Raw genomic sequence first — 27,199 nt, 5'->3', positions numbered from 1 at the left:
AAGGAAGGAAGGAAGGAAGGAAGGAAGGAAAGGAGGAAGGGAGGGAAAGAGGAAGGAAGGAAGGAAGGAAGGAAGGAAGGAAGGAAGGAAGAGAGAGAAGGAAAGGGAGAGAAAAAAGAGATAAGAAAGGAAGGAAATAGTAAGTATTTCATATGCAATTCTGTTTCTATTCTTTGAATATTTAAATGTACATTTCTTTTTTGTTAAGTTATCTGTTAATAACAAAGAGAATTTTAAAAAACAAAAATTAAATTAAACAAAATCAAATTCAGGGGTGGACCAATTCATCTCCAAAATTCCTTTTAGCTTCATATCTATGATCTTTAATAAATGGTCTCTAGTCCTAGCTATCTTTTCTGTCCTCCCTCTGAAGTGGTCAGGGTCAGCTCTTTCTGATTCTTAAAAATTTTAACAATTTGAACCTTCTTGTGTCCATCCTCCCGGGATTTAGGCATTCGGTGCCAATTCATAATACTAGCAAGAATGCTGGATATCTGAGTTCTGGTCCTGACTCTTCTCCTAACTGGATGATGTTTAGTTTCCCTCCTCGGTCATCTGGAAAACAAAGGGATTACACTGTGTTCTCTGAGATCCTTTCCATGTCTATCTGTCTGTTTCAAGGCCCTTTCCAGTTCAGATAGTTTATATTTTAAAATTCTTTGAAGTTCTGATAGTCTGTGACCTGAAATCCCTTTGAAGTCTTCCATAGTATAGTCTAAGGTCAATGAAAGCTCTGACACTGTGTTCTATGTCCTGTTCAGCCCTAACATTTAATATTTCAAGCTCTTTTCTAGTTTAGATATTCTATGTCCTAATGTCCTTTCCAGTTCTAATATTTTTTGCTTTAGGGTCCCTCTAAGTTTAGACATTCTATGTTCTAAGACCCCTTCTAGCTCTGATATTCTAGGTTCTACAGGTTCTTCTAAGTCTGATAGTCTATGTTCTGAGATTCCTAGATTCCTCCCATCTCTGACATTCTAGGTTCTACTGTCCCTCCTACTTCTAACATTCTGTGCTCTAACAGTCCTTCTAGCTCTCACATTCTACATTCTAAGACTTCCTTCATCTCTGGTGAACTATGATCTCAGATACATGGCCCTAAGTGTTCAAGGCATGCTGCTGGAGTAGACAAGTTAAACTGACCCCTCCAGCTCCCCCCGATCAATATTCTCTCTTGGAGGCCAACTTCCTTTCCCAAGGAAATGTGCTCCCAAAGTAAATAGAACAGTATCTAATTAGTGCATTGAGAGAAGACAGCTGGAGAAGTAGAAACCCAGCCAAGGAATTCCTCTTGGTATCTTATTTCAAGTCAGCAGGAACTAGTCCTTTCCCTGTTCCTCTAACATACCTTCTCCTATTCCCCCTTGTCCACTCCCTTTACCATTCATTCATTAAAGGATGTTTATGAAGCACCTACTTTGTGTATAAAGGTATGAGAGATACAAAGGTGAGATAAGGGAATGCCAGTTCTCAAGCTGCTCAGAGTCTAAATGGGGGAAAGACACAAAGACAGACGACTCTGATATACAACAGTGTATCAGAAACAAATTTCCATGCCTGGAGTTGGCAGACCTCTGGAGCTCAGGAGTATTGAGCCGAAGTGGGCTCAGCCAATTAAGTATCTCTTCTAATGATGGCATTAATGTGGTGAATTTCCAGGAGCTGGGGATGAGGGTGATGGGATAAAAAGTCGTCTAAGGAGGGAACTGGCTCAGGTCAGAAACTGAGAGGACAAAGCTCCTAGAAGAGGAAAAGGAGGAAGAGGAAGAAGAGGGGAGTTAGGAGGAAGAAAAAATGAGAAAGAAGGAGAAAGAGGAGGAGGGGAGAAGGAAGAAAAGAAAGAAGAGGAGAGAAGGAGGAGGAAGAAAAGAAAGAGAAAGAAGAAAGAAGAAAGAAAGAAGGAGAAAGGAGGAGAGGAGGAAGAGGAAGATAAGGAGGACAAGAAAGAAGAAAAGAAGAAAGAAAGGAGGAGAAAAGGAGAAGGAAGAGGAGGGGTAGAAGAAAGAGGAAGAAGAGAAAGAAAAGGAGGAAGAAGAGAAGGAAGGAGAAAAAGGAGGAAGGTGGAAGGGGAAGAGAAGGAGAAAGAGGAAGAAGAGGGGAAAAAAGAGAAGGAAGAGTAAAAAGAGAAGGAAGAGAGAAAGCAGGAATGAAATTAACTCCCTATCTATATCACAGTCTCTTCCAGCTTTGCCCCCAAGGTGAGTTTTTCCTGACAAATGTGTAAATTCCACACCAGTCTGCCCACTTTCTACTGATTGTATACTTACTTCCTTCACTGGGAGGAATAAAAATAGTTTCTAGTAAAGAAAGGAAAACCTTAAAACAATCAACAAAAGGATATATTTTTTTAATTAAGGTTTTTAAGGACTATATGATAGTTTTAATTATCAGTACTCTTTTTCCCACATCCTGATCTTTTGACTTGAAACATCAATATTTGTATAAAACAGGACTACAACAAGCAATTTTTACCCCTTGAGGCAAAGGCAAAAAATGGTATTTGGGGAAAGTGACACCAGTCATCCCTTTTAAAACAGCTAGAGGGAAGAGACCTTAGGACACTGGCCTATCTTTGGAGAGAGACTCTATGGTTTCAAAACTCTCTCCTCTTAAATCCATTATTTAAATTTTTGCACACTAATTGTCAGTGCCCTGGGGCAAAGCCTCAGTCATCTATCATAGTTATAGCTCTAATATAATAACAAATCCCATTTCTATAGCATTTTAAACTTTACAAAATGTTTCAATGATACAGTCTGGTTTGAGAAAGGGAGGGCAAAGATTATTATACCCTTTTGCAGCTAAGCAAACTGAGGAAGGCTTTAGGAAATAGGAACACGAGAATATTCTGACTCATCCACAGGGCTTGGGTAGATGCTAGAAAAGGAAGCTGGATCCCTTCATACACACTTTTTTTTCTTTTCTTTTACCTTTTATTAATGTCTTTTGTTTTTTTATTTTATTTTTACCAATTACATGCAATAACAATTTTCATCGTAAGTTTTCTGAAGTTATAAGGTCCAAATTGCCTCCCTTCCTCCTTTCCCTCCTCCTTCCAGGAGATGGTAAACAATTTGATCTAGGTGCCTTTTGTTTCCATGTAACATTAATTTCTAAATATAATCCATTCCACTCCCCTAACCAGTAAACTTTCCCACACAACAAAGATTTTTTTAAAAGAAAAAATAACTACACAATTCTGTAAAATGAACCAACACATGGATCACTTCTGACAATATATGCAATATTCTGTGCCTAAATTCCTAATTTACCTCTGAAAAATTAAGGGCAAAATGTGCTTTTTCCTCAACTTTCAACTTCCCTTACTTATAATTACACCATATTCCATTCCATTTCATTCATCTTTCTCTTTATACTATTATGAGCCATGGTGGACAGAATGTAAGCTCCTTGAAGACAAGGATTATTTCTTAGATGCTTCTGCATCCCTGTTCTTAGCACGATGCCTGACACAGCCTCCATCCTGGTACAAGCCCTGGACTCTACCCACTGGTTGGCCTCCTTCCTACTGAACTCACTCCAGCCGCATCTTTCACTCAACTTCAAGTTGATTTGATTTGCCTAAAGTGAAAATCTGACTATATCACCCTCCCTCCATTCAATGAATTTCAGTGGCTCCCTTTATCTCCAACATCAAATATCAAATAATCCTTTGTTGTGTTATTAGAGCCTTTCATAATCTGGTCTCTTACTATCTTTCAGGCTTTTTATACTCCCATCTTCCAACCATAAAATCAATCAATGAATCATTAAACGTGGATTAAGCACCTACTATGTGCAAGGCACTGGGATACAAATAGTCCCATCCCTCAAAAAAACATGTAATCTAATAGGGGAAATAGCTTGCAAATAAACATATACAAAGCAAGCTATATACAAGGTAAGTAAGAAATAATTGACAGAGAGAAAGCACTGGAATTTAGAGGGGTTGGGAAATGCTTCCTGTAAAAGGTACGATTTTATTGGGACTTAGAGGAAGGCAGGGAAATCAGAAAGTAGATTTGAGAAGGGAGAGCAAGATGCCCAAAGTTGAGAGATAAGAGTGTCTTGTTCATTGAATAGCCAAGAAGTCAGTATCATAGATGGAAGAGTACATATGGGGAATAAGGTATAAGAAGAGTAGAAAGGGAGGCACCTAGATGGCTCAATGGATAGAGAACTAAGCCCAAGAATGAGAGGTCAAATCTGGCCTCAGACACTTCCTAGCTGTGTGACCCTGGGCTATTCCCTTAACCCCCTTTTTACCTCTCCTCTGCCTTGGAACCAATACATAGTATTGATCCTAAGGTGGAAGGTAAAGAGTTTTTAATTGTTTTTATTTTAAATCTAAGTTTGATGAATTGTCTTACTAAGAAATCAATATTAATTAATATTAAAGCTAATATTAATTGATTATATTGCTTTCTTGGTTCTTCACAATTTACTTTGATGGGTTTGTAGAAATCATTCCATGACTCCCTGGCCCTGAGGGCCTCCTCCCTCTGAGTGGAGAGAGGGAAGGGTAGACATTGGAAAGCATCATCCATTTCCTAAGGAGAGTGCCTCGGGCAGTCATCTCATCATGTCTCACTCCAGCTGCAGGACTTCATGTCCCCATGCTGAGGACCCCCCACCTCTTGGTGGCTTTATATGGGTTTTCCCACCACCACCACCACCAATAGGTTGTAAATTCCTTGTGGGCAGAGACTCTCTTATGCTTGTCTCTGTATCTCCAGCAGTGGCTGGCAGGTAGTAGAAATTAAATAAATGTTTAGTGTCTGAATCTATTGATGAATTGAGGGAAAAAGAAGAAATCATTCTGTGCAGGGAAGTTGTTATATGGAGCAGTGTATTATTGAATACTGGACCTAGAGTCAGTAAGACTTGAATTCAAATTCGGCCTCAGATACTTAACAGTTCTGTAACTACAGAACTCAGTTTCCTCAGCTGTAAAATGGAGATAACAGAACCCCCTTCAAAGAGTTCTCATGAAGATCAAATGAGATAATATTATAAAGTGCCTGGAATACCTTGGTTGCTATCTAAATCTGAATTCTTCATAGCTGTCATTTCTTACATCTCGGGAATATTTTGTTAAAATTACATGCCACAATTTCATTTGGACCCTCCCATTCTCAAGATAACAGTAATCTGCCCTCAGTCACTAACAGCTGTCTCAAGCATCAAAATTCCAATCTAAAAAGGGATTCACCCATCCACATTTGGGCAGCACTCATTCTAACCCTGAAGTTCCAACTTCCTTCTCTTCTCTTTCTCCTCCTACACAGTAAATGGGGGTGACTCCATGGCCTTCTTATTGGCTAGACACAGTCCATGCCTAAGGTAAGCTCTGATCATGACACAACACAAAAGTGTCTTATTCTCTTCCCAAATGAAGGGATGGAAGATGCCCTCATGCCCAGCTTCCCAGTTCTCTCAGTCTACAACAACCTATAAATAAGACTGGAGATGTGAGGGAACACAAGTCACCAGAAGAGAGGAGAGAGCAAGGAGAAAGAGAAGAAAGAGAAATAGAATCATTTATTCGTAATAAGCCGCCCAGACAAACTTGCTCTAGGGTTGTGAAGTTCAGCTACCTCCTGGCCATATTAGATCAATTGAGGTCATTGATTGCCTGCTCCTATCCCTTGACCTTTTCTGTTCTAAGAAGCCTCCCAGCTCTGTTCTAAGGCCTCTTTCACCTCTGACACCCTGTGTTCTAAGATACTTCCAGTTTGGACACTGGGTTATAAGGATCCTCCCAGCTTTAACATTCTTGGTTCTAAGCTCCCTCCCAACTCTGACATTCTGGCTTCTAAGAGTCCACCAGTTCAGGCATTCTGGGTTCTAAGGGCTCTCCCAGCTTGGACATTCTGGGTTCTAAGGGTCCTCCAGCTCTGTTCTAAGGCCTCTTTCATCTCTGACACCCTATGTTCTAAGATCCTTCCAGTTTGGACACTCTGGGTTCTAAGGATCCTCCCAGCTTGAACATTTTTGGTTCTAAGTGTTCTCCCAGCTCTGACATCCTCTATTCTAAGCTCCCTCCCAGTTCAGACAGTCTCTCTTCTAAGGGTCTTCCCAACTCTTACATTCTGGCTTCTAAGAGTCCTCTAGTTCAAGCATTCTGGGTTATAGGGGCCCTCCCAGCTTGGACATTCTGGGTTCTAAGGATCCTCCAGCTCTGCTCTAAGGCCTCTTTCATCTCTGACACCCTATGTTCTAAGATCCTTCCAGTTTGGGCATTCTGGGTTCTAAAGGTTCTCCCAGCTCTGACATTCTCTGTTCTAAGGTCTCTCCCAGCTGGGACAGTCTTGGTTCTAAGGTCTCTCCCAGCTTGGACATTCTGGGTTTAAGGGTCCTCCCAGCTTGGACATTCTCTGTTCTAAGGGTCCTCCAGCTCTGACATTTATTTGTCTTCAGTTTCTTCCAGTTCTGACATTCTGTGATTTCCTGTGGCCTGTGTATATATGTTGTCACCCAACTAGACTACTGTAAGATCTATAAGGGTAGGGACTTTTAGAGCTTTCTCATTTGTACACCACTCTATCTACATCACATCTCCGCTTTCTCACTCCCAATGAACTAGAACTTGCACATAGCAATACTGGAGAAGGCAATACTGGAATAGCAAAGCACCAGAGTAGGAGCAGGATAACTTGGCCCTAGACCCATCTCCACCAATAATCTTGTATGTAGGTTACCTCTCTTTTCTGGGTCAGTTTCCTCATCTATTATAAAGTGAAGGGATTTATCTATATGTTCCCACTTGATCTGCTACCTACAATTCTATCATGATGGGGATGTGCTAAGGCAAAGAGAAGAAATTAATGGGGTAGCATTATAAGTTGTCATAGCTAGGAGGGAACTTAGAATACAGAATGTCAAAAGCAGAAGGAGCCACCCAGAAACCATGGGGCAGCGGGGTGGAAAAAACCTTCAGTGGAGCATCCAGTCCCCTTGCCTTTCCTTTAATCCTCCCCCAGACTCCATCTGGGAAGCCTGTAGGAAATAACATGTCTGTTCACACCGTTTGAATGTGTCTTCAGTGAAATCATCTACCAGGATCCATAACTGGCTTCCCTCTGTGCCCTACAGTCTCAGGGCAATGTCATCTGAGCTGCTGATGAACTCTCAGGACCTGTGGACCTTGTCATTGATACCTTCACCTTTATACATTAAGGCTTTTCCATCAGCCCTACATTTTTATATGGGTTATTTCCCCCAATTAGGATGTGAGGTCTTTGAAAGACTATCTTATACCTATCAGATTGACTAAAATGACAAAAGGGCAAAATGACAAATGTTCAAGGGGAGGGAGGTGGGGGAAAAAGAAACACTAATACATTGTTGGTGGAATTGTGAACTGATCCAACCATTATGGAAAGCAATCTGGAATTATGCCCAAAGAGTCATGGAACTCTACAGGTTTTTTGACCTAGCAATATGTCTATTAGGTTTGTTTCCTAAGGTGATGAGGAAAAGGAAAAGAACCTACATGTTCCAAAATATTTATAGCAGCTCTCTGTGGTGGCAAAGAATTGGAATGAAAGGAATGCCTGTCAATTGAGATATGTCTGTATAGGTTGTGGCATATGATTGTGATGGAATAGAACTGTACCATAAGAAATGACAAGTAGGTGAATTTTGGAAAAACATGGAAAGATTTACATGAAATTATAAAGAGCAAAATGAGCAGAGCCAAGAGTATTATAGACAGCAACAGAAATATTGTTTGAAGAATGACATGTATTTCACCTCCAGAGAAAAAACTGATGAATAAAGATAAGTAAGATATAATTTAATATATACATATATCTTTTTGTCTAATGATGCCTTCTCTAAAAGGGGGAGAGGAGGGGAGGAGTTAACTGGGAATTTTAATATAACAACCTAATTTTTAAAAGGACTGTCTCTTTTAAGCACAGTGCTTGGCACATAGCAAGTACATAATAAATCCTCTTCTATTCATTTAGTTGGGATGGACCTACATCAGAAAGTGCCAGAGGAGGGGGCAGTTTAAGTAGAACAGTGGATAGAGCACCAGACCTGGAACCAGAAGGACTTGGGTTCGAAACTGGCCTCAGACACTTTCTAGCTACGTCATCCTGGGCAAGTCACCTAACCTCAATTGCCTGATTGGAGCTATTACTAAGATGGAAAATAAGTGTTAAAAAAAAAGTACCAGAGCTAGGAATTACTTTAGAGGACAGAATGTCAGAGCTGCTGCATATTAGAAATTGGAACTTCAGAGTGGGGAGGGCTTTAAGAATATAGAACGTCAGAGCTGGGAGGAACCTTAGGACATAGAACATCAGAGCAGAGAGGGATATTAAAGGATAGAGTGTCTGAACTGGTAAGGAACTTATTTTTCTCAGTGAAGATGCTCACACCCAAGGTAGAGAAGCGAGTCCCTCCAAGGTTCCACAACCAAAGGCTAGAGCTCCTGACTCCCAGGCCAATTCTCCTTCTCCTACCTCATTGTTTCCCCCACTCCTCGCCTGACAAGTGGAGTTTAATTATTTACGGCGGGGCTTTATAGCCACTGGTGAACCCACCAGAACATATTTTGTAGAAGTAATGAAGGCTCAGTAATGCGAGACCGCACTCCAGCTCTCCTCAGTAAATCTTGGCTGAGGAGTCGCTGAGAACCACGTCGGCAGTTTTTCCCTCTTTCTCTTTTTCAGGGAGAATTATTGAGTTTGCATATTAGGGGTGGTGGGGGCACAAGGTGCTTCCAAGATGTTTTTACTTAAAAAGGAGATTTCCTTCTTTGAAGTTCCTGAGCTTTTAAGCCTCTCATGATGTTTAGGATGTTAGACTGCTGGAGTCAGACAGCCCCTTAAGCCATAGATGGGTAGAGATGGAAGAAGCTTTGGAGATGATCTAGTGTGGTACCCTCATTTTACTGATAGGGAAACCGAGGTTGAGTGACTTGCCTGATGTCATCTGATGTCTAGAACCCAGGCATCCTGACTCATTCCCATTGCACCACAGAGTCTCTTTGAGGGAAGGAGCTGATTCGGTTTTGTCTTTGTGACTCAGACCTGGCACACTGGAGGTGCCTAATGAATGCTGGTTGATTGACTGAGGAATCCCAGTAGGTCCTATTCCTACCTATCCCTGTCTTTTCCCCAATCTTAGAATAACAAACGAACTCCACGATGAAAGAAGAAGGAAAGGAGAGGGGAAACACAGAATAACAAAAAAACAAAATAAACAAACAAAAAACCCTACCAACAGCTATTGAATTCTAGCTGCTAAGCCTTTATTAGTGGTGATAAAAGACAGTAAGAGCAGCTCTGGGCCTTCAGCTCCCAGGTGGAAGCTGTCATCTTCGTCAGAATTAGTTATATTATGACTGGTAGAATTATGGAATTTATAATACAGGCCTTGGAGAAATTAAACATGGATTATGGCCAGCCCTCCGCCACTGGCCAAATTCTGGTAATAGCTGATCTGTCAAGGGTTCAATGTCACATAAGCCCTGGTTTGGCTAGTAATCTAGGGATAAGGACCCACCTTGGAACACAGAATGTCAGAGTTGGGAGAGTCTTAGAACCCAGAATATCAGAGCTGGGAAGAATCTTAGAACCTAGAATGTCAGAACCAGGAGAGTCCTTAGAATCCAGAATGTCAGAGCTGGGAGGGCCCTTAGAACAGAGAATATCAAAGCTGGGAGAGACCTTAGAACAGAGACTGTCAGAGCTGGGAGAGACCTTAGAACAGAGAATGTCAGAGCTGGGAGAGACCTTAGAACAGAGAATATCAAAGCTGGGAGAACCCAGAGCTGGGAGAAGTCTTAGAATCCAAAATATCAGAGCTGGAAGGGATCTTAGAATAAGGAAGGTCAAAGCTGGGAGGGACAGAGGGTATCAGGGACCTGTGAAGATAAAATATCACTATATATTAGAAGCCCTATGTAAACTAATGATGACTCAAGTCCACAGAACAAAAAAAGTAGATATAGATCTAAAAAATCAATGTAGATGCAAAGGACAACATCACAATGTAAAAAAATCAAAACTAAATGATGGGAAATTATAATGGTCATTCTTGGCCCTAAAGAAAAGATTCAAAACTACACTTTTCTCTCCTTCTTTTCAGAAATAGAGAAATATGGATATAAAATGCTACCTACAAGGACCAACCTGGGTAATGTGCTAATTTTCCTAAACTGTTTTTTTTTTGTTTTCTTTTTTTATTTTTTGTTAAAATAGATGGATCCAGAATGAAAGGGGAAGTAGATATAATGGGAAATAAAGGGATAAAAATGACATTGATACTTTTTAAAAATTGATGATATATGGAATATCAAAATTGGAGAGAAGCCTAAAACATAGAAAGCCAAAGCTAGAGATCTTTAAAAAACCTTGCCTTTTTTGTCTTATTAACAAATTAGTAACAACAAGCTCTACTAGGGATGGAAAACAAACCTCTGGGGAAAGGGTCCTGCTCTCAAAGGAACCCCTTTGATGCTGAGCAGCAGCAGTCATACCTCAATAGGCTGGACAGAATTAAGAGACTTGCCCATAGTCATCCAGCTGGGAATTATCTAAAGCCAGATTTGTGGAAGCAATCTCAACATCCATCTTATGCCACATTCTCATCTAACAGGTGAAGAAAGTGACCATCTAAGGGAAGAAGACTCAAGGTCAAATGGTTCTACCATCCTTCTAGCTCTAAGATTCCAACGTCTAAATCTTTGGTCTTTGTTGAGATCCAATCATGAGGAGAACTATAAAAGGAGAGAAGGAAGTTTGGCTTTTGGAGAGTTCATGATGAGCAAGAAGAGGACAGTCCCCCAGACAAATGTCAAGGTAAGAAAGAGGTCACTTGGCCACTTCCAAAGCTTGAGTCATCTACTAGGTAGAAGAAAGGCTCTAAAAAAAGGAATAACCAAAATCCTCTTTCAAGATTTCAAGGGCCTTTTTCAATGAGACAGGTTCATCCTGACTGGTCCAACATCTTCTTCCTAGAGAAGTCAAGATGTAAAAAACAAACAACAAAAAAAGAAACCCAGTTCTTTGTTGTGGAAGAGCTTGGGATTTCCTCTGAGCAGAAAGTCTATCCCTTGAAGTAGCTAAGCTGTGTTGGTTTTTTGTTTTGTTTTTTTTTGTTTTTAAACAGAAATCATTTTACATTATAAACAAAGCACAGGGAATATGTTGATTTGCATGATGGAGGACTGGTCCATGAGGGCCCAGGCCTTGAAGAATGTGCAGACATTTCTTGCCTGATGACAGGCCAACAACAATGAATACTGGTTTTAGCTATAATGACTCAAGGATTCTACTATGGAGATTAGATCCACATGGACCCAGAATTCAGGAAGCATTTCAGAACCATCTTTGCATACAAAGGATTGATTCTCCCCCAACTTGACCTTTTTGATGCTTTTCTTTCCTGGAGGTAAGTGAGGCAAGAATGACTGTGAGCCTACAGGAAGGGAAAAATGCATCAGTGAGACCTTTCCAAACCCAATCTGGACCCCACACATCTCTGAGTACACAGTGAATCTTTCTTCAGCAATTATTCTTTTTCTTGTTTTGCAATTATTCTTTTTCTGATCAACCTGGTTACAAGCTTGGGGTATCTGAAAAGTAAGAAGCCCCCTTAATAACCAGTGTCTGTAGCAAAAACTGAGCCTGGACCAACAGTAGGCAAGTCTTAGGAAGAACTAGTCCAGATGGGCAAGGAAGCCATTTGTCCACAGCTGAAGCAAACTTAGTAAAAATTCCACAAAGGAGAGAAACTTGCCCAGGAGTCTTGGAATTTATTTCAGACCCCCCACATTCCCTACACAGATGCCTCATGTTTGAATTTAAAGTTTCAAGCCCAAATTTGTAGAAGAATATTTTTTTGCAAGTTGGTTCTTTGCTCCACTTTCTTGGTAGTATCTCTATTTTTTAAAATACCTTAGTTTCTGTCTTAGTATCAGTTCTAAGACAGAAAAGCAGCAAGAACTAGACAATGGGGATTAAGTGACTTGCCCAGGGTCACACATATGGGAAGTGTCTGAGGCCAGATTTGAACCTAGATCCTCCTGACTCCAGGTCTGGCTCTAACTACCATGCTACCTCACTGCCCTGTATCTTTTTATTAAAAAAAAAAAAAAGCTAAATAATACCATTTGATCTGAGGGGAAATTACACTAGTCTCCAGTTCAGGGAGCCATGACCCCTCAGTGTAAACCCCTAAAACACTGAAAAAAGCAGAAATCAGCTGACATTAGAAGATCAAACCTTCCAGTGTGAGTGGGGATGGACCGAGAATACACAGATGGGATGATGCTACTCTTGAATTGCACCATAGGTCAAAGGGGATAAGCTGAGATTTCATAGGATCCATGTAACTTCCTACACTTTAAATTTAAAAATCCACTTCACAAGTACCAGCCTGGGGTCTCTCCTCACCCCATGATGATGCCTCTTGTGTTTCTGCTAGTAACAAAGTTTAAAGCATAGGCAGGTTCCTGGAATAATTCCTCTGGAAGGAGTAATGAAGCATACGAAGCTGCACTAAGGCATGATTTGAAAAGAGAGTCTAGTGGGGGGGAAATGAGCTCTATAATATGACCCAACTTAAATAAAGATGACTTTTATGTTAAGCCGTGGTCTTAGATTAGCTGTTATGCTGTGTGCTGGTTGCTTAAAAAAGGAATAGTATAGGGGTAAAGGAGTTACATGGGTGTACCAGATATCTACAGGGAGAAGAATACGAGATTGGGAGCAAAAGATCTGGGTTCTGGAGTCCTGGATCTGTCACTGCTCTGTTTTGGGAGCCCTTCACTGGGACTCTGTCTCCCTATTTGTGACATGAGCAGACTGAGTTCTCACTTCCATCCCTGAAATTCTATGACTATGAGAAGATTTGTGAAGGTTCTTCTCTGACTTGATATTCTGTGTTCTAATATCTTATGCCCTGAGATTCCTCTCCCTTCTGACACCCTGTGACCTAAGGGCCCTTCCAGCTCTGACATTCTGTGTTCTAAGCACCCCCCACCCACCCAATTCTGACATCCTGGCTTCTAAGGTCTCTCTCAGCTGACATTCTGTGTTCTAAGTGCCTCCCCACCCAATTCGAACATTCTGGCTTCTAAGGGCTCCCTCAGCTCTGATATTCTTTGTTTGAAGGCCCTCCCACCTCTGGCATCCTGGGTTCTAAGGTCTCTCTCAGCTCTGACATTGTGTCCTACGGGCCGCCCAATTCTGACATCCTAGGTTCTAAGGGTTCTCTCAGCTCTGACATTCTGTGTTCTAAGGGTCCCCCTAATTCTGACATCCTGGCTTCTAAGGGTTCTCTCAGCTCTGACATTCTATGTTCCATAGGCACCCCCAATTCTGACATCCTGGGTTCTAAGATCTCTCTCAACTCTGACACTCTGTGTCCTAAAGGTCCCCCTAATTCTGACATTCTGTGTTCTATGGGCACCCCCAATTCTGACATCTTGGGTTCTAAGGTCTCTGTCAGCTCTGACACTCTGTGTTCTAAGGGTCCCCCTAATTCTGACATCCTGGCTTCTAAGGTCTCTGTCAGCTCTGACATTCTTTGTTTGAAGGCCCTCCAAACTCTAACATCCTGGGTTCTAAGAGCCTCCCAGCTCTGGCATTCCATGTCCTAAGGCCCCTTCCAGTTCTGACATTGTGTTCTAAGATTCTCCCTAATGTAACACTCAGTACTTTTCAGCTCTATTCCTGCATGGCCCATTACAGAAAACCATATTAAGTAACCAGGGTTTTCCCCCAAGCATTGGTCATTTGGGGACAGGATGGGAAGAAGCTGGATAGAGAAATACAAATAAAGGCACAAGATGTCGGTTTTCTTCACAGGATCAGCTGGAACAGATTTCCTCCAAGGCTTCCCGCCTGACCACCTGGGCCCAGAATTCGAAGAAAGCCAAGCACAGCCCCCCTCCCAGTGGGCGCCAATTTGCCCCAGGCCCTGGGCGGCAAGCAGGCAGAGCAGTGAGCCCCATCTCTCCTGCCAAGTTCTCTCCTCCCCTCTGCACCTGGCTGACCCCGGCAGGAAGCTGGGGCCCCCACGTAGAAGATGAGCCAACTCTGGCTTTGTTCAGCTGCCAGGCTGCCGGGCATCTTCTGGGCACCACTCTCCACCCCGCTGGCCCTGGCCTGCCGTCAGATCTCTGCTAACTTGATGGGCCCAGAAAAGCAATACCAAGTTGCTATTTTTATTTTAATTGGAGCGGCAGAGGGGAGAAAGAAAGAGATGTTACTTGGTGAGGAAGTTTGTAAAAGATGTTCAGGGGCTTTTTTTTTGAGAGAGAAGAAATAAAAGTTCATAATTATATACCAGGCAACTAGTCTCGCAGAAAAGTGAAATATTGTATTTTGAATAAATAAGGAAGTGTTCTTCTGATCACATTTTCTCAGAGTTCAAAAGGGGCAAGCGGCAGTGGAGAAAAGAGAAGAGAAAAGGACTTAGGAGGGAACCCCAGCCCCAGGCCACAGTTTGCTGGTTATTTTGTCCTGGGCTTGAAGTCAAAAGAACTAAAGTTTGGATCTGAGCTCCTGGGGCACTTCCCAGATGAGCCTATCATTTAATCTTTCTAAAACTCTGCTTTTTCATCTGGGAAAAGGAGCATAATCTCTGCACACTTGTCTCCAAAGAGTAGCTTAGGAGACACTGGAAAGATTGGTGAGGACAGCTCTGTTCCTTCTATTATCACCAATCAAGTCCTCTATAACTTAACTACTAAGCCCCTAATGGGGCAGATACGTGGTCTAGTGGATAGAGCATCCGACCTAGCATCTGGAAGACTGGAGTTCAAATCTGGCTTCAGACACTTACTAGCTGTGTGACCTTGGGCAAGTCCTTCAACCCTACTTAGATAATAACTATTTAGTCTGTGTCTACTTATGTGCCAGGCACTGGGGAAAATAAAGTAAACAAAAAACCAGGATCTCTATCCTCAAGGTGCTCACAATCTAAAAGAGAAGATAACATGTGAACCACCTACTATATACAAGATGTATGCAGGGTAAATAGAGAATAATCTCAGAGAGAAAGCACTGGGTTGGTGGGGGAGCCCCTAAAAGGTTTCTTGGAGAAGATGACCTTTGAGTCTTTTTTTTAAAACCTTTCCCTTCTGTCTTAGATGTGTTAGCAAGCTATTGATCTCATGTCAGAAGAACAGCAAGGGCTAAAGCAATTGGGGTTAAGTGACTTAGTCAGGGTTAGGCTAGGAAGTGTCTGAGGACAGATTTGAACCCAGGTTCTTCCCATTCCAAGCCTGGCTCTCTGAGCCATCTAGATGCCCCTTGAGCAAAGTCTTAAGGAAAGGCAGTTTCAACTGAATGATATGATGTATTCATGAATAATGTATGAATATTGTTGTTGTTTGTGCAGCCTATCGAAAGGGAAGGGACTCAAAATCAAGTAATAGGTCCTTTGGGGAAATGGGGCTGGAACAGAAAGATCCAAGTTGGTGTTGGAATAGAAAGGAACATGGCATTGGTTTTGGACTTGAGTGGTTGTCTTGTGGAAGAGAAAGGATCCAAGCTGTTGATTTTCCTGGCACAAGTGTTCCTTACAATTGTATCCTCCAAAGCTTTCTACTCTTCTCACTGCCCAAGTCAGACTCCAGGGAGAATACTGCATTCAGTTACGGTCACTACATTTCAGGAAGCACATTTGATAAAACTGGAGAAGAGGGCAACTAGGATGATTAAGAGCCTAGAATTTGTGACACATGAGGATGAGTTGAAGGAAGGAAGAAAATTGAGGTCATAGACTCCCTCTTCACCCCTTCTCAAAACCTCTTGCACCCCACTCTCTCCTATAATCTTTCTGACAATTAGGTAGCACTTCTCCTTGCTAAGGCCACTCCTTCTAGATGGGCTTTTGATCTCATCCCCTCTCATTTCCTGGACTAATCAGCCAGTATTTGTTAATCATTTACTTTGTGCCAAGCAGATTGACTTTATCATCATTTCCTCTCTCTACTTTTCAGAAGGGCAGTTAAGTAGTGTAGTGGAGAGAGCACTGGACCAGTATTTAAGGAAGACAGAAGTTCAAATCTGACTTCAGACACATATTGTGTGAGCATGAAAAAGTCATTTAATTTCTGTCTGCCTTATTTTTTCCCAACTTTAAAATGGGAATAATAACAATAGCTCCTACCATACAGGATTGTGGCGAGGATTAAATGAGATAATAGTACTTAGTACAGATCCTAACACATAAGAGGTATTTAATAAATATGTTCCCTCCTCCCACTAGCTGTTGGTTCTTCCAATACTGCCTTCCAACATGCTCAAATCTCTTCATTAAAAAAACTACCCCACTCCCACCCAGATATCATCTCTCCAGCCTTTCTCAGATAAACTTCTAGCAAAAGTTATCTACAGTTGGGGGAGCAGCTGGGTGGCTCAGTGGATTGAGAGCCAGGCTTAGGTTCAAATCTGGCCTCAGACACTTCCTATCTGTGTGACCCTGGGTAAGTCACTTAACACCCTTGCCTAGCCCTTATCACTCTTCTGCCTTGGAACCAATAAACAGTATTGATTCCAAGATGGAAGGTAAGGGTTTAAAAAAAAGAAAAGAGTTACCTACACTTGCTGCTTCAGCTTCCTTTCTGCTCACTCACTCCTCAACCCTGTGCAGTCTGGGCTTCCAGGCTCAAAACTCAACTGAAACTGCTCTCTCCAAACTTACCAGTTACCTCTTAATCGCCAAATCTAATGGAGTTTTTTTATCAGTTCATATTTTTCTTGACCTCTCTGCTGCACTTGAGTTTATTGGCCACCCTCTCCTCTTAAATACTCTCTGGGTTTTCATTATACTGCATGCTTGTAGTTCTCCTTCTGCCTGCCTAACTGCCTGCCTAACTGGTCCTTTCCAGTTTCCTTTGCTCAATTATCACTGTTATCATGCCACCAGAAACTGTTCAAAGTGTTCTCTCTCTCTGTCCTGAATGTCTCTTGGTTGGCATGCTTGGTAGCTTCTTAATAAAAACTCAGTGAGTGGGTGTAGCTAGATGGTTCAGAGGTTTGAGAGCCAGGTCTAGAGATGGGAGGTCCTGGGTTCAAATCTGGCCTCAACCACTTCCTAACGATTTGACCCTGATCAAGTCACTTAACCCCCATTGCCTAGACCTTATCACTCTTCTACTTTGGAACCAATACATAGTATTGATTCTAAGATGAAAGATAAGAGTTTTTTTTAATGCAGTGACTAATTGCCTGATTCTCTTACTTGGTGACCTCAAAAGCTCTCACGGATTTAACTAACATCTCTATGCAAATAATTCCCAGATCTGTATAGATATAGATATAGATCAATATATAGATAGATAACCCCAATATTTCTCTTGAGCTCTAGCTCTGCATCACCACTGGCCTGCTGGACATTTTAAACTGGATGCCCCAGAATCCTGTCAAACTCAGTATATCCAAAAGAAAGGCATCTTTCTTCCATAATGTATTCTTCCAATCTTTCTTATTAATGTCAAAGGCATCACTATTCTTCCAGATTCACTACCTGTCAGTTGCCAAGTCTTGTCATTTTTATTTTTACTTTTACAACATAGGTTTCAATCCTATTCTCTCCACTCACACCGATACCAACCTTCTTTCGGACTTTCTTCACCATTCACCTAGATAACTGGAATAATCTACTGATTGATCTCTCTACCTCATCTTTTGCCACCCTAACTCCTCCTATATATAACTATTCAAGTGAGTTTCCTTAAGCACAGATCTAACTATGTCACTTCCCTACTCAACACTAGGGGCTCCTTGTTGCCTCCAGAAAAAGCCTTTTCTGATTCCCTCCCCCACCAGCTAAAGCCCTCCTTCCCTCATATTTATTTGGCATTTCCTCAATAAGATGTAAATAAACTCCTTGAGAGTATAGATTGTTTCTGTTCTTATCTTTTCTTTCTTCGGTAGTTGTACCACCAATAGCTCAAACATGGATAGTATTTAAAAATTGCTTTTTAAATGAATGAGGGCTATTCATCCAGGAGAGAAAAAAGGAAGAGGGAGGGAAATTGTTGTCTTCAAAAGTTTGACGTTCTTGTTTCAAGACTAACCTATGGGATTAGCTTTGTTGTGCTTTGCCATAAAGGGAAGAACTAGGATAAACATATGGAAGGTGCAAAGAAAATGATTTTAAGTTTGATGTCAGAAAAAACTTCTAAGCCTGAGAGTTATCCCAAAATGGACTGAACTGTCTCAGTAATTAGTGGGTTATCCCTCATTAGAGGACTTCATGAAGCTGGATAAGCACTTGTTGAATATATGGATAATTCTCTTTTTTTTCAGAGGTCCTACTCAGTAAGAGTCTTTGAACTTGGTTGGCAATAAGTACCCTAGTTTCATATTGTTTGGTTTGGGTTTTTTGACCAAGAAACATGACATGACCAGGTCTGTGTGGTAGGAAAATTGTGTAAAACTGTGTACAGAGAGAGATGGGATCATCAGATGGCTATGGCCCGTCATTTCTCCTCCTTCCATAGTCCTTGTACCCCAGGGGCTGGCACCCTCCCCACACCCCTACCACCATCATAGACTCTCCCCTCCCCCAGGAAGCATTTTGTACTTTTTCCCCTTCCTAATCACCTACACCATCATCATAATGCTTTCAAGTTTATTGGGTTTCCAAGTACAATCAAAAGAAGGAATTTCAGAACTGGACAGCTCTTCTGTGAAGACTGAGCTAGGGCTATGTGCATTGCACTGCCAGTCCCACAGCACAGAGCATGGGCTCCATCCAGAACAAGCATTTTCTCCTCGGGTAAATAGAGGAGAGTCAGCACCTCAAGTCCAAAACTCCCTCCTCAGACCAAACAACAAACTTCTATTGAAATTCCTTGGCAATTGAGGTGCTGATCTTCCTCCCTACCCTCAAAGCACATACGATCCAAACAGGGAATCCCAAGAGAACAGGTACTTCTAAAGACCAACCACAGTCGGCCAGGCTAAGATTCTGACAAACATCTGAAATGGGCTTGTTTTGCCTGCAAAGGATTTTCTGTGGTTTACTTACTTCCTAAGCGGATTCAGAAAACAAGGAGGAGAAGTGGAATACAGTGAGACAGCCCAAGAGACCACCTCAGGAAGAGGATGGAGTTCTCTGGAGACCCCTAGCCACCCTAAACCTTCCAGGTCATGAGAAAACTATTCTCATCTACCCCCTTGCCAGAAGATGTAGTGGCCCCAGTTTGGATGAAGATTGTACCTTCATCCCATCATAGCTATTTTTGAAGCCAGGATGCAGCCTGGATGTGAGAAGGACCAGACTTTAACCATCTCATAGCAGCTGTGATTGATCTCAATCCTGTCCCTTTTAGGCCCCAAGGAAGGCAACCTGAAAGAGGTTCTTCTCAACTCCACAACTGTTCTTCAACAACATCATTTCCTGAATCCTCAAATTATGGATCTGTTACAAGACAACCTATGAGGATATCTTCAATGACAAGGAATAAAAGGAACCCCAGATCTGGAACCCTAGAATATAGCAATAATCCCTCCAGTTCCTAATGATATAATTGTAGAAGATGCTTTCCTCAAGGATCAAGTTTTTATGAGACCCAGAGAGTCATTGCACATTGATCTATTCCAAGACTGAAAGACCCGATGCTTCTTCATATTCCATCTTGGTCACACAATAAGACTGAAGGTTTGACTTGCAAGACAAAATGGATGCTCCCACCCAGGAAAGGCAGGTCCGATTTGGCCTGGACACAACATCAACTGGGAACCACAGGGGTCTGGTAGAATTCAGCTCCCACTTAAGGCGTTCTGAGAAGCCAGAGAAGAGGGTATTGCCCCCAGAAAGGACCACATGAGAGGCAAGGGTACCCCGATCCTCTGCCTTGCAGCTCAAGATTGTCTTTATAACTTTTGATGCTAGGTCCAAAGTTGGCAAATCATGTTGGCAATCTCGAAAGAACACATCAGGGAAAGTACGCAGCTCTTTGGTCATGCTGATGACCTTCCCATCGGGGAGGACATTCGTTACAGAGGCATTGGACATTGGGTCAATGGCTGGTCCTTTCTGATTAGGATTTCTGCTTACATAGCATGACAACTCCTTAATAGCATTCATCGAATACACTTGAGATAGGCTGGTCAAGTCCATCTCTTTATCAAACAGAGCTCTGTGTAGTAATAAACTGATATCTAACCCAGCCATCTCAAAAATGTCGGCATAAAAATAATTAACTTTGCCATTTAAAACAGGTGTGATGCAGGTGAGGCCAGGCCCGGAATGTAAGACCAACCCAGTCAAAATGCCTGAACCAAAAAGGCAAAGCTCAGCCAGTTCGCCAATGTACAGAGATGGGACATCAAAAGTCTCCATCATCACCTGTAGAAAGAGAAAAGAAACACTAGGCATGGGTCTGAAAAAAGGTTGAGAATATCCCCACCCCCACCACCAAGTAGACTGGGAGCTCCCTGATGGCAGGGTTCTAATGGTGTTTTGCCTTTCACTTGTTCCATCAGCCCTTAATACAGTGCCTGGCACATTTTGAGTTCTTAATAAATGCTTCTTTGACAACTTGACTGCCATCCCTAAGAGCCCATGCCACAGGGCAGAGAATTCAAGGAGTCAAACTCCTGTAAGAAGTGTCACAAGAGAGGGTACATCCATTCATGACTAAAGGGAAAGCATTTCTTTCCTGACTTTAATCATCTTTCCAGTCCAATCTTATATCATCAACCCCCATGTACTCCCCTTTCCTATCAAATTGGTCTGCTTAATGTTTCCCCAAGATGACATCCCAGCCTTTCTGTCTTTGTACAAGCTGCTGCCTCCTTGCCTGGAATTCACTCCCTTTTTTTCTTGGAGCCCCAAGTTTCTCTAAAGGATCTCTTCTACTGCCAGCTCCTAATGAGACCTTTCCTGGTCCTCAACACTGTTGGTCCTTCCCCTATCACCAAGAAATTTCTATATATTCATTCTGTATCTACTCATTATGGTTTTGTGTGTATACTTATACATAAACATGTATATTTATATTTATATTGTTATATATGTGAATATACAAAGTGTAATTTTAGGAACATATAAATACCATTTCTGTGCATGTGTATATACACATACATGTGCTATGTATATCGAGATTTGAGGGGATACCATACACAGACATATTCTAAGCAGCAAAAGCAAGCAAGTCATAGAGTCTCCACATCCTCACCTCTAGTGATGGGAACCCAGCAAGAGCACTGGCACCATTTTGAAAACTCACGGAATGAGCTCTGGGACCATCTTTCTTCTGATAAGCCCAAGTGAGGGAATAAAATGCCTACAATCCAACAGCACAGGGCTGTTCTGTACCTGGAGAGAGCCCAACTTTAATGGTGCAGGGGAAGAAAGCCCCTTGCAATTCAATCTGGATGATTGCTCTCTGTCTTCCTCTGGGAACCACCACTCTCCTCTCCTTGATGACCACTACTGGGTGGGAGGGGGAGGGGTGTGTGTGTGTGTGTGTGTGTGTGTGTGTGTGTGTGTGTGTGTGTGCGCGCACGCGTCCAGGCATTTCCATCCCTGCAATTCCTCTTGCAAGTTTAATAAATGTCTTCAGAACTTCCAGATGTTTCTCCCTCCTTGCAGAATCCAAACCCACTGACAAGTTTAGTCAGCTCACATATCCACACATGTATGTTTATATGCATGCATATAAGTGTATATGTATATATGTATATGTGTGTGTTTCTTCCCTTTTCCCCTGCATTTCAGGAGAATGGAAGTTCCTTGAGGATGAAGACTGATTGTCTTTGTATCCCTTGTGCCTAAACCAATGCCTAGCACTTTGCAGATGCTTAATTAAAGTTTTTAAACTGAAATTGAGTCTTAGACTTAAACTAAAAGAATCCAGGACCAATTCTCAACTGTCACATTTACAGATTATGTGATCAGGGAGAGATTACTTCTCCTCTCACAGCATACATTTCTTCATATGTTAAATGGGAATAAACCTTTGTACAATGTTCCTCAGATTTTTTTTTTGCAGAGGACTTTCCTCCCCCTTAATGAATGATGTAAATATGAGTTCTTTATTGACTTCTCTCCTTGTAGGATGATCTTATTTCTCTGGGTTTTTGTGATGCTCCTCTCTGCTGGCTCCCTTTTAACCTGATAGACCTCCCTTTTAACCTGATAGTCCCCTTTGATGGGTTGTCATCTATATCATACACCCTACCTGGGAGTATCATCCAAGGCTCTGTCTGTGGTCCTCTTTATTCTTTCTGTTCATACCAGTTTTGCTTGGTGACCTCGTCAACTCCCACAAATTTAACTATCATCTCTTTGCAGATGATTTCCAGATCTATAATCCATCTCCAGTCTCTCACCTGAGCTCCAGTCTTGCATCACCACTTGACTTAGACATTTCAGACTAGATGCCTGAGAGGAAATATCCTTTTCCAGGGATCCTCCCCTCTACCAAACTTCCCTGCTTGTGTCAAGAGTATTCTCCAAAGGGCTTTCCCAAGGGTTCTGTGAGTCCTGCCAACAACACCCCACTCAGTGGCGATCCTTTTCCATATATCAGAGGCATTAAAGATATGGCAAAGACATTGTAGGGAGTGGACCCAGTGCTGCTCTGAATTCAAACTCTGCTTCTGACACTGACTAGCTGGGTTACCCTGGACAAGCCATTTAATTCTTAAGGAGTTTGAGACAGGCAGAAATTGCACACTAAGCAATAAATCAGTTGGGATCTATGTCGAGGGAATGCCACCCCTGAAAAATCTTAGACTTTGCCTGTATTCAAGCAACTGAAGACGAAAATAGCAAGGGATATGAACGAGCTCAATTAATTCAATCTCCTCATTGTACAGAGGAGGAAGCCCAAACGAGGTGATCCTCCCTTCCACCAGTGGGCTACTCAGATGCTAATCTCTCCAGAGAACTTTGCCTGACTATGCTCCCCTCCTTCACCCTCAATATCCTAAGTTGTTTTTCCCCCTCTTCCATTCAAACAGAACCCTTTCCTAAATCAGACTTCACATGTCTCTCTCCTGTGTTGTTTGTTGTTGTTATTCAGTCATGTCCAACTCTTTATGACCCCATTTGGATTTTGGGAGTTTTCTTAGCAAAGATTCTGGTGTGGTTTGCCATTTCCTTCTCCAACTCATTTGACAATTGAGGAAACTGAGGCTAACAGGGTAAAGTGATGTGTCCAGGGTCACACAGCTAGTAAGTGACTCCAGGCCCAGTATTCTATCCAATTAAAGACTTGTTCCTGCTCCATGTCAGAAACCCCCAGTCCTTCTTTCCACTTTATAGTCCTCCCCATCTTTTTTTGTCTGCCTTCGTTCTACTTCATCATCTCCTCATTCAATGACCTTGCTTCCTCTGTCTCTGCTCTCAGCATCCCAAAGGCAACTGCTCCTGGGTAAGATGGCTAAAGAAAGAAACCTCACTTTTTTTTCTTTTTTTCTTACACCCTTACTTACCTTCTTTCTTAGAATTGATACTAAGTATTGGTTCTAAGACAGAAGAGCAATAAGGACTAGGGAAATAGGGTTAAGTGACTCTTCCAGGGTCACACAGTTAGGAAGAAGTATCTCAAGCTAGATTTGAACCTAGGGTCTCCTGTCTCTAGTTGTGGCACTCTATCCACTTAGCCATCTAACTGTCCCCTATGTTTTTTCCTAAGATCATTTCTGACTAGGGTCTAGGCATAGCACTGGGAAGACATTTTTCAGAAACAGGACTAAAGCCTAAACCCTCAGCAATACAAGAAAAGAAGAGGAAGAGAAATCATAAGAGGAAGATACCATCTTACCTCTAACAACTTCATCCGTTGAGACTCACGATGTGATAAAAATCCTGTTACTAGCACAGAATGTTGCTCAGACTTGAGTTTAAGGGTTTCATAGACACATGTCAAAATACTCTCCATCGCTTCCCAGTTTGTTACTTGGCCTCTGATGATAGGATACTCAGTAGGTAACTCTTTCATTAAGGGTAGGTTATTAAGACCTACAATTTTCCTTTTCTCTGGATTACTTGGCCCTGGGTTCTCTGGATAGGACTGGTACCCAATGACTTCAGGAACTGCTATTGTTGGGTGGTTTTTTCCTCCCAGGCCAGCGTTGCACCAATCATTGCCAATATCAATGATCACAGGTAACTCTTCCATCAAAAAGATAAAGGTGGAACCAAAAGGAAGAGAAGGACGTCTGTTGAAGAGGGCACAATGTTTATGACCTGGAGCTTTGAAGGATAACAAACAGAAGAGAAAAACCTGAACCTTCAGTAAATGGGACACATCAGAATTGGAAATGGAGGGAGGAGGAGGAAGATCTTTCCCCAATCTATCCAAGGATACCTTTAGCAATCTCACATAAAACCCTGGGCAGGGCAGGGAAAAGAAAAAGAATACTGTGTGGTTCAATCGATTGAGAGCCAGGCTTGGAGTCCAAAGGACCTGGGTTCAAATCAGGACTGATGTACTTCCTAGCTGTGTGACACCCTGGGCAAGTCACTTAACCCCAATTCCTTAGTGCTTACTTCTCTTATGCCTTGGAACCAATATTCAGCTATTGATTCTAAGACAAAAAATAAGAGTTTTTAAAAAGCACAAATTTTGGGAGCCAGCCTACTAAAAATAGGATTCTGGCTCTATTATTCTACACAGGTGAACTTGGTTGGACTCTTTAACTTCTCTGGACCTTCTTCCTCCTCTTCGAGAAGTAGTAGATTGGAGCAGCATCCTTAAGGAACTTTTCCCCACTGGTACCCTAGGCTTCCTTTTAGAGAATAACCAACTTGGCTACATGCGTTCCCATGTTACTGGTCTAGCAGTTCTGCCTAAAGTGGTAGACCCCTCTTTAAAGGTAAGGGAATGGATAGGGAATTCAGTTTGCCCACAGTCACATAGCATGCCAGCTCCAGCTTCTAGGATTAAAGAACATGGATATGGGGAGGGGAGGAAAAGGAAAGGCTGGTTTCAGGAATAGTAGGGGCTAAGTGGGAAGAAATTTGACTCAAGTATCATGCAGGAAAGTATCATACACAAAAACTGCCATCTTCCAGTTATGGTATCTAATGCTCATAGAACCATCTCAGAGGAGAAGTGGGTCTATAAGGTCCTCAAACATGGAATGTGGATATTCTTAGCCTGGTGCTTGGCACATCTCTTTAAATGATTTTGCCTTCTTTCATTTGTTCATACCCAGCATCAGGCTCCAACCACTGGAATAATCAATCAACCCTGCAATAATAATGTTAAAGGTCATGAAAAGATTAATAACCCTGAGAGGAGTCATTTGACTCTGGCCAGAGAGGAAGTTAGTTCAATAGTTACCTTTTGGGTGACAGATAAGTAGCTCAGTAGATGGAGAACCAGGAAGAGACACGGCAGGTCCTGGGTTCACATCTGGCTTTGGATACTTCCTAGCTGGATGACCCTGGGCAAGTCACTTAACACCCATTGCCTAGCCCTTACTGCTCTTCTGCCTTAGAAGCCAGCAATACATAGTATTGACTCTAAGATGAAAGGTAGTATTTTTTTAAATAGTTACATTTCAGATTTTCTAATTCTCAGGACAAAGATTTGATCTCAACTTTCTCATGTTTGCACCATTACCTTAAGCTCAATTCACCCTAGAAACCAGCTAGCTGATATACACTCTAATAATAATAATGATATTTATCAATATGGAAACAAGGTCTTGATCAATGACACATGTAAAACCCAGGGGAATTGCGAGTTGGCTATGGGAGGGGGGTAGGAGGAAGAGAGGGAAAGAAGATGAATTGTAACCATGGAAAATTTTTCTTTAATTAATCAATTAAAAATAAATGAATGATGATATTTATATAGTACCTACTATGTGCCAGGCATTGTGCTAAGTGCTTTACAAATATGTCATTTTATTCTCATGACAACTTTGGAAGGTAAATACTATTATTAATATCATGTTATAGTTGAGGAAACTGAGGCAAACAAAGGTTAACTGACTTGTCCAGGATCACACATTAGTAAAAATCTGAGAATGAGTTTGAAAGCAGGTTAATTCAAGGCTTAATCTTTATTCACCTAGTTACATTCTCCATCGATGAAATTCTTCGTGCTATAGAACAATCGCAGTAGGATGTGTGCTGGAGCCAGTGCATCCCCACCCAAGAGCTGAATGTTAAATTTTCAGTGTGAACATTTACACTTTGAAAATCAGCAAATACTTCAAATGAGAGCTCGAGTTATTGTTGCATTGATTAGCTAGACTAAGTAATAGAGAAAATATCAATAATGCAGATTAAACATAAAACTACATTGTGTGGACATTTTTTTTCTGAGTCCCAGATGCTAATCATTTATCAGCACATACCTGACTCCAGGAGTTAGGAAATGTTTTCTAATAACAAGTGAAAATCAAACTGTTTGTACACTCAGTTCTTCTCTTCAAGACTCTGCAACACCCAAAATAACCCTACTTCCTCTTTCCTGTAAGGACAAACTAATTATGTCCCTTCCTAAGTCTTCCACCTTCTCTAACCTAATCATCCTCAGTTCCTCATTGACAAGTAGAGTCTTCCTTACTATCCTAACTTGCACATGGCAAATACTTAATGAATACTTCATTCATTCATTCATTCATTCCACTGGTGAGCTGTGAGTTCCAGGGAAAGAAAGCACCGAATTATAGACACAGGGGATCAGATGTGAGGAAACAATTCTAGTTCTCCAAGCAAGAGCGAGGATTTGGGGCCTCCCATAAAATCATGGGACATTCAGATATAGTAAGGGCTTCTCAATATATTATACCATGATGGAATGCTACCTAGCCCCAAATATCTACTCCCTGACTCTGCTTAGATGTTCCCAGCTCTGGATTTCTCTGTGAAGAATATTCATTCATCTCAACCTGAGCAGCTTCCACTAAAGCTTCTAAGGAGAGGAATTCCTCCAGTCCTGGTGAGGTCCTTTCCACTATAGCACAATTCTAAGGGTCAAGAGTATTTTCCTTAGACCAAGGAGAAATCAAGCCATTTCTACCCTCCTTTCTTCCAATTCATCATCCTGCAGACAAAGAACAAGCCTAATTCCTACATCTCTTTGAGGGTTCTTCAAACTAATCATGTCTATCCCTGAGCTTTTCCTTCTCTAGAGTTATTATTCACATCCATCAACAGAGTTTGGTGTTGCATGGGCTCCCAAATGCCTGGGTTCAAATCTATCCTCAATACTGCGATACTACTGGTGATTAAAGTCGCAGTTCCT

The sequence above is a fragment of the Gracilinanus agilis genome, chromosome 3 (genome assembly GCF_016433145.1).
Source record: "Gracilinanus agilis isolate LMUSP501 chromosome 3, AgileGrace, whole genome shotgun sequence".
In the NCBI taxonomy this organism is placed as follows: Eukaryota; Metazoa; Chordata; class Mammalia; order Didelphimorphia; family Didelphidae; genus Gracilinanus; species Gracilinanus agilis.
The sequence above is the reverse complement of the archived record's forward strand: the minus strand, read 5'-3'. Positions refer to the sequence as shown.